Genomic DNA, 8,634 nt, shown 5'->3' on the forward strand with positions numbered 1-8,634 from the left:
TTTTTTTTTTTTTTTTTTTTTTGGCGCACCACCAATCTTTCATAGAACGACTACTTAGAACCGTCGCCCGTTGCACCGGCCGGTGCGCTAATCCTCCCCACAGACGGCGCCAATTGTAGGGTCAGTTTTCTTGTAGCCTAAGTCCAAAAGAAATTGGTTATAGGCCCAACGAACCTAGAACAATAAATTTGTAGAGAGTGGGTTGAAGGTTTAGGCGCCGACCGGCGTCTTAGAAGCCTGAACATCTTTTACTTTTATTGAAGAAACCCTTGGAACGATTTACAACTAGGAGATGCTCCTCGGCCCATGGCCGAGGAGGCTTTTTTCTCCAAAAAACCCCCCTCCCTGCAGTTTGCTTGTCTCTCTTATATACTACTCTCTTCCTCTTCCTGTTGATCGTTCATTGTCCTCTCCTCTAGCCGCCTGTCCCATCAGAGGTCGTATCTGTGCTCAAGTCGTTCACCCTGATCGATGTAGCCCTGCCCAGGGGTTGCGTCCCCATTAATGCAGCCAGAAGGGTTAGGTGAACGTATTAAGTGCTGAGGTGACAACTGGCTCTGGGTCTGTCCCCCCTCCCCTATAGTTATCCTTAGTATGCCGAGGACGAGGGGATCCTCGGCGCGGATCCAAAGAAGGGTTTGCTCCCCAAATTGGCCTTGGGTAGTCATCCCTCCTCGGACTGGGTCATTTGGGCCTGGCTTGGAGTGAGCCGTGGCTGTACGATTTCCTGGCCCCACAGAGCCTACATGTTCACACATTTTTTTATAAATATATTATTATGTTTAGGTTTAACTTGTTTAATAGTTGAGTTAAGTCTAAACCTGGATTTGATATTGAGTTGCTTGCTAGACAGACAAATATAAACAAGCTTTATCTTAACCAAAGTCAGTTATTCTTAAACAACTCAATTCACTTATGGACCCGTCAATTAAGCATGCCTACTTGCGCATGCTTTGGTTCCTGGTTTCTTTGGGCCTAAGGGTTAATGTCGCATTGGGTTTTCCTAGTCTAATCGGGTATTAGGCCGAGACATGGGCCATTTTGTGTACTAGAAATGATTCTTCATCTTTAAGTGATACCCCTCCCTATCTTCTTTGTAAGTGTAATATTGGGTTGGGTTAGGTAGGATTAGGTTCACAGCAAGTCGCAACCCGACCTGATAAACAACAAATGAAGGGCTTCGATGGATTCCCCTCGTTCTTGTTTAGTTCCTTTTCCATCATGAATTTTAAGTGGGCCTTACAATAACACCTCAATCACCAATTTTCAAGTGGGCCAATGACGAAGAAAAGAAAAAACCCACAGCGCAATAAAAAGTGAACGAAATTCAGAAATTTTGACCACTGTATATATATATATATATATATATATATTTACAAAGTTATCAAGTGGGTATACTATATCAATCTATAATTTGATCAAAGTTTGTCTTTGTTTCTATTTTTGCTACCCTTTCTCTGGTGGAACTATTGTGGTTCAACTCTCTTTTATACATGTTGTTATATGCAACTCCTAAAATTTGTAAGCGAGTCTGTATGCAAGATAAATAGCACCTTTATAAATTCTAATGAATATTTTTATTTCACATTCTAATTTGGTATTCCTCATTTTCTCTAACATTTTCTACAAATATTGACTATAGCTAAAGAACTATGTGTTACATCATCACATGGTTTAAGGAAAAAGGGTTGCCACTGCATGAGCTAACTCATTTGCTTTTCTTTTGAGCCAACTGAAATTAAAGCGAACAAAAGATCTCTAAGTTATGCAATATTGTTAAACAAGGTGATGCAAACTAAGGACCATCAAGAGCTCCCTTGGTGATTCTCTCAAAGTTCTCATCATAAGCAAATTGTAATGCCGACAAAAGTATTAATTGATTGTGTTTTGGTGGCATTTATTTTTTGTCAAATTCATTGTGCCAATAGTTCCTACGTAATATTTTAGTATTAATTAATTGTGTTTTGGTGGCACATACGTAATATTTAAATTTGATTTTCAGAACTTTGAAGCTGGCACAAGGGATGAGGTACATTGTTCAAGAGAAGGGAGTAAGTTTGCATGGAAGATCATTAAGGATATATTAGGAAATGGAATCCTAATGTTTAAATTTTCGTTTAATTGATATTTTCCATTTAGTCGTTAAGAATTTTTGAAATAGTAATCCTAATTTGCAATCAAAGAAAAAGAAGAAACAAAGAATTGTTTAAATCTTCTTACAAATTCTGTGAAAGTTACATTGGCAAAAAATTCATAGACATCTTAAAAAATAATCGGCTAAACATTTTGCTCTTTTAAGGTTCATTCTCATATTGTTCAATTTTATCTTAAATTCTATTTTGCAAAATCGTTACTGTGGGGCCAGGAAATCGCACAGCCACGGCCCACTCCAAGCCAGGCCCAAATGGCCCAGTCCGAGGAGGGATGACTACCCAAGGCCAATTTGGGGAGCAAACCCTTATTTGGATCCGCGCCGAGGATCCCTCGTCCTCGCATACTAAGGATAACTATAGGGGAGGGGGGACAGACCCAGAGCCAGTTGTCACCTTAGCACTTAATACGTTCACCTAACCCTTCTGGCCGCATTAATGGGGACGCAACCCCGGGCAGGGTTACATCGATCAGGGTGAACCACTTGAGCACAGATACGACCTCTGATGGGATAGGCGGCCAGAGGAGAGGCCAATGAACGATCACAGGAAGATAAAGAGAGTAGTATATAAGAGAAACAAGCAAAATGCAGTAGGGGGTTTTTGGGGGGTTTTTGGAGAAAAAAGCCTCCTCGACCCATGGCCGAAGAGCATCTCCTAGTTGTAAATCGTTCCAAGGGTTTCTTCAATAAAGTAAAAGATGTTCAGGCTTCTAAGACGCCGGTCGGCGCCTAAACCTTCAACCCACTCTCTACAAAATTATTGTTCTGGGTTCGTTGGGCCTATAACCAATTTCTTTTGGGCTTAGGCCACAGAAAACTGACCCTACAATTGGCACCGTCTGTGGGGAGATTAGCACGCCGGTCGGCGCAACGGGCGACGGTTCTAAGTAGTCGTTCTATGAAAGATTGGTGGTGCGCAAAAAAAAAAAGAAAAGAAAAAAAAAAAAAAAAGAGGAACACAGCAGAAAGATAAAACTAGCTTGATATTATTTCATTAAAAAAAAAAAAAAAGGGTTACAGATTACAATTAGAGACTCAGGCAGGCATGCATTACAACTGTTCCTACCAGCTAGTTCTACAATCAGAGGTCCAGGTGGACCCTACAATTCCCTAAAACTAGCTGGAGGGAAGTGTCAACCCGTGCTTTTATTGGCATCAAGAGAATGGGAGAACTTGACACTAAAAGCAGGGAAGGGGGAGGGCCAGCTTGTTTCAAGGCTACCAACAACTCCTTTCTAGGAGCGGCGGAGCTTGAACAAAGTGAGGAGCGGATGCAGGCGCCCGGGACACCCTCCCTTATGATGTTCCCTTGATTCTCTCCACTCCTCACGAGCGTTGGCCGTCGGAGACGGCAACACTCGGGCACCGGCCGTGACGCGAATTCACACATCTCCTCCGTCGGGGGTGCGCTCCGAGGAGAGACATTAGGTACTCCAACGACATCCCTCGGGCCACCATGCGTGGCACCATCGGGGTTACGCCTGAACTCTGCCGCACCGGAAGCCAGTGGGGGCTGTGGCCATAATGGCTCTTGGCACGGATGCCCTCACACCCGCCCAAAGCCGCCCCATATCTACTGAATCCAGTCACAATTCCGGCGAGGTTATCAAAGGAGCTGAAGGGGTGTGTTCTTTCTGTTTGTGTTGGGAGGTTCATGGTGTGTGAAGAAACCTGTTCACGTAAAATAATCTGCAAGCACACAGAATCGTAACAAGTAGTAAAATGTTTTTAGAAAACGAGTGTCAAACCCACAAGGATTAACTATGTTATTGAGTACCGAAATTTACTAAATTAAGTACTATTGGAAAATCGAAAATAGATGGAACGTTCTACTATTTGAATTAAATTAAACTATTTAATAAAATAAATCTATGAATAAAAATTAACAAAGCGTAAAATCTAAAAGTGTAAAAATATGATAAGAATGGATCTAGAGCAGTTGATTTCACCTAACAAATCCCACACATTTATTCTTCCTAATTATTAAATTCTAATAATCTCCCGTTGATGATTAAAAATTCCTTAAGTATTCAATATCTTCTCTCGAATAATATTAAAAATATCTTCAACTAACAATTCCATATCTCTATGTGAATTTAATTAATTGGAGACTCATTACGTACTTTGAATTTTTTGAAAAATCACACTAGTCGCGGTAAAGCATCTCTACTTTCGCTCAACTAATGGTGTTTAATTCTAGAACTAAAATAACAAATCACCTCTCGGTCTCATTGTAATTCAATTGATCAAACCATAATTCGTAAAAAATAGTAAGCATTAAGAATAAGAATTAAACACTCAATCATGGAAATATTAAAATAAAATAATTCAGAATATAAAATTGTGTGTTCATTACTAGACTACATCAACGCTCTAGAAAATAAATTTAGTTCATAATAAAACTGAAAAGAAAACAAATAAACTTATGTCTTTCATCTGATGGTTGATCAACATGAAGCTCTCGCCTTGCCCTCAGATCCTCCTCTTCAGAAGACTCCTAAAAGAAAAATCTTCAATGCGGCAGCCCCCTTTCCTCTCAGGTTTTCTCTCCCTTTTTCTCTTTTTACCCTAAAGAGCCTTTAAAATAGGTTAAGGAATCCTATTCCGTTTGGAGAAAATCCCAGATTTTTAAGGCTTCACTTAACCGACGATTTTGGCCCATTTAACATCAGAATTCGGACTTTTGGTAACTACAAAGTTGTAGCCCTTTAAGTTAACTTTCCAGCCCACTTGAATCATCTTGATTGATATCTGAGCCCAAAGTTATGCTGAAAATACTATCTGATGTGCAGGCTGGAATCCTAATCTGAATTGGACTTGGATTTTGTACAAAATTCTTTGATTCCTTGCTCTTCTCATTCCTTCAAAGCACAAATGAATAGATAAATATAAATAAAAAAATCAAATCAAATCAAAAGAAATAAAGGAAAACTACAATTTTAATAAATAAGAGGATAATAAATCATGTAAAAATTACACTTATCAAAACCTTTCCCCCGAAGAGCCTTATATAGGGGATAAATGTTGGTGAGAATTAATTCACGTAGAACTCGAAAGAGAGTTGTCAACAGTGCTAATTATGAGTCCACCGAATTCCAAGGGGACCGTAGACCGTTGGATTGTGCTAATTCACAAGAACATTAATGAGGGCGCGTCTCGCGCACCGAAACGTCAAGCACGGAACACAAACGGCCAAGGGACGCTTCGTAAGTGAAGAAATGGGGCTCAAGCTGGAGGCGAGATCAGCGCCACGTGTAAGATCAAAATTCGGCTCAAGGAAGAATCATCTCCAGTAGAGCGATCCGAAGACAAACCCCTGCTTTACAGAGAAATGAAAGCGTTAGACAGAACCAAGGCACTGCATGGTCCTCGGACTCAGGCCTATGGGGAAACTACTCGCTCCTCTATACCTGGTACTAGACAGAACCAGGGTATTGCATGGTCCTCGGACTCAAGCCTATGGGGAAACTAGATACTTACAGAGAAATGAAAGCGTTAGACAGAACCAAGGCACTGCATGGTCCTCGGACTCAGGCCTATGAGGAACTACTCGCTCCTCTATACCTAGGTACTAGACAGAACCAGGGTATTGCATGGTCCTCGGACTCAAGCCTATGGGGAAAAAGATACTTACAGAGAAATGAAAGCGTTAGACAGAACCAAGGCACTGCATGGTCTCAGACTCAGGCCTATGGGAGAAACTACTCGCTCCTCTATACCTGGGTACTAGACAGAATCAGGGGTATTGCATGGTCCCGACTCAAGCCTATGGGGAAACTAGATACTTACAGAGAAATGAAAGCGTTAGACAGAACCAAGGCACTGCATGGTCCGACTCAGGCCTATGGGAAACTACTCGCTCCTCTATACCTGGGTACTAGACAGAACCAGGGTATTGCATGGTCCTCGGACTCAAGCCTATGGGGAAACTAGATACTTACAGAGAAATGAAAGCGTTAGACAGAACCAAGGCACTGTATGGTCCTCGGACTCAGGCCTATGGGGAAACTACTCGCTCCTCTATAACCTGGGTACTAGACAGAGCCAGGTATTGCATAGTCCTAGGACTCAAGCTTATGGGGAAACTAGATATTACAGAGAAATGAAAGCGTTAGATAGAACAAGGCACTGCATGGTCCTCGGACTCAGGCCTATGGGGAAACTACTCGCTCCTCTATACCTGGGTACTAGACAGAACAAGGTATTGCATGGTCCTCGGACTCAAGCCTATAGGGAAACTAGATACTTACAGAGAAATGAAAGCGTTAGACAGAACCAAGGCACTGCATGGTCCTCGGACTCAGGCCTATAGGGAAACTACTCGCTCCTCTATACCGCGTACTAGAACAGAACCAAGGGTATTGCATGGTCCTCGGACTCAAGCTTATGGGGAACTAGATACTTACAGAGAAATGAAGCGTTAGACAGAACCAAAGCACTGCATGATCCTCAGACTCAGGCCTATGGGAAACTACTCGCTCCTCTATACCTAGGTACTAGACAGAACCAAGGTATGGCATAGTCCTCGGACTCAAGCCTATGGGGAAACAGATACTTACAGAGAAATGAAAGCGTTAGACAGAACCAAGGCACTGCATGGTCCTCGGACTCAGGCCTATGGGAAACTACTCGCTCCTCTATACCTAGGTACTAGACAGAACCAAGAATTGCATGGTCCTCGGACTCAAGCCTATGGGAAACTAGATACTTACAGAGAAATCAAAGCGTTAGACAAAACCAAGGCACTACATGGTCCTCGGACTCAGGCCTATGGGGAAACCAACCGCTCAATCAGACTGTTGCGCCGAACAGAACAGGAGCGTGGCATGGCACTCGGACTCAGGCCTACAGGGAGGCCAACTACAAAACATCCCAAGTTAGGAGAGGACCAAGCCCCATGGGGCCCTTGAGACGCGAGAGAGGTGCTCATGCGCACGTTCTCTCTCCTTATCATCGTTACTGGTGCAATTGACAACATGCATTCAAGCTAAAGTCATACGGATCTAAGGAAGAAAGCAAAAGCAGGCAGCGGGTACACAATAAGCAATTCAAGAAAAGGGAAATCAAATTCGCATTACAATGATGAGTTCGTAAAAATTGCATGGCAGGAGCCACAGTACATAGAAGGAAAGTATAACAAAATAAANTTCGTCTCTGATGTAACGGCAGGAACCAAAACGGAAAGCGTTTTTCAGGATGACTAAAAGCAGTAAAAATAAAATGTAAAGACTAAAATGGGAATCATGAAAATGTAAAGACTAAAAGTGGCTTTTTGGCAAAAATAAATCCATCATTTTGAATGGAATTATTCAAAAATCTGACAGCAACCAAAGTTACAGTCGCAGTCATGTGTATATTGAAAGGGTAATTAAGCCCATGCAATTAATTGGTTCTTAAGTAAATAAAACTTTAAAGACATTTGGCACAACAATCAAACTTAAGTAAAAAAATGTTCAAAAGTAGCAAACTATAAGCCAAAATAGAGTAATATGAAACTAAATTGGCAGTCATGAAGTTACTAAGAGAGAGGTGTTTTCCATAAAGGGGACTAATTAATAGGTTTAAGAATTCACAAGGTTGACATTGGATATTCTTCCCATGTGCTAAATATTGTTTTCAATAAGGTCACTCCAAATAGGTTAAAAGCCATCATCGTGCAAGATTGATATCTGCAAGAGAAGTCAATCATCAAGCAAGGACTAAAAGATTTCAAAAAATGTTGATATTAACTCAATGTATGCGCATACACACAAACCCATCACTATATCAATTAAGGGAATCAAAACTAAATGGAAAAATTACACAGAAAGGTGAACCTTAGTAACGATGTTTATCCAAAAGATCCATTTACGCTTTTGAATCTTCAATCTCTATTGGTGATTAAAATTTTCGTAGCTGAAAAAATTAAAAAAAAAAAAAAAAACCCTCAGAGTTGTACTCATTTTGTAGTTTTACGATGGGTTATTTTGTAACATGATAGGCATTTGTGTGAAGAAAAAACCTCTGAAGTTGCATGGCGGATAAAAGAAATTCTCTCCAATCTCTTTTTATAGAGAGATGGATTTGTGCGTGTTTTTATACATTCTTCATAGTTGTATTATCACGAAGTAAGTCCAATAGATTTAGATTGGTACTATCGATTCCCAAAACATGAGTATTTAATGTGTTATTAATTTCATCTCATTGGCTTTTGCACATAACAGTAAAATTAAAAATAATTAGATTGTACACGTGTATAGTAAAATTAGACTCCAATTTTAGATTCTAATTGAACAATTGGAATGACACATGGCACAAAATTGAAACTCTAATTTGGAATTGGAGTCTAATTTTTCATCACGTGTCTCATCTAATTTTTAATTTTTTGTGTTAAGTGAATTATTATGTGCAAAAATCAAAGAGTCTAAATTAAATTTTAAAATGAATTTTAATTGGAATTCAATTTTGCCAAGTGGTGCATCTCTTGCAATATTCTTTCATTT

The sequence above is a fragment of the Quercus suber genome, unplaced genomic scaffold (genome assembly GCF_002906115.3).
Source record: "Quercus suber isolate HL8 unplaced genomic scaffold, Cork oak 2.0 scaffold_207, whole genome shotgun sequence".
Taxonomy (NCBI): Eukaryota; Viridiplantae; Streptophyta; class Magnoliopsida; order Fagales; family Fagaceae; genus Quercus; species Quercus suber.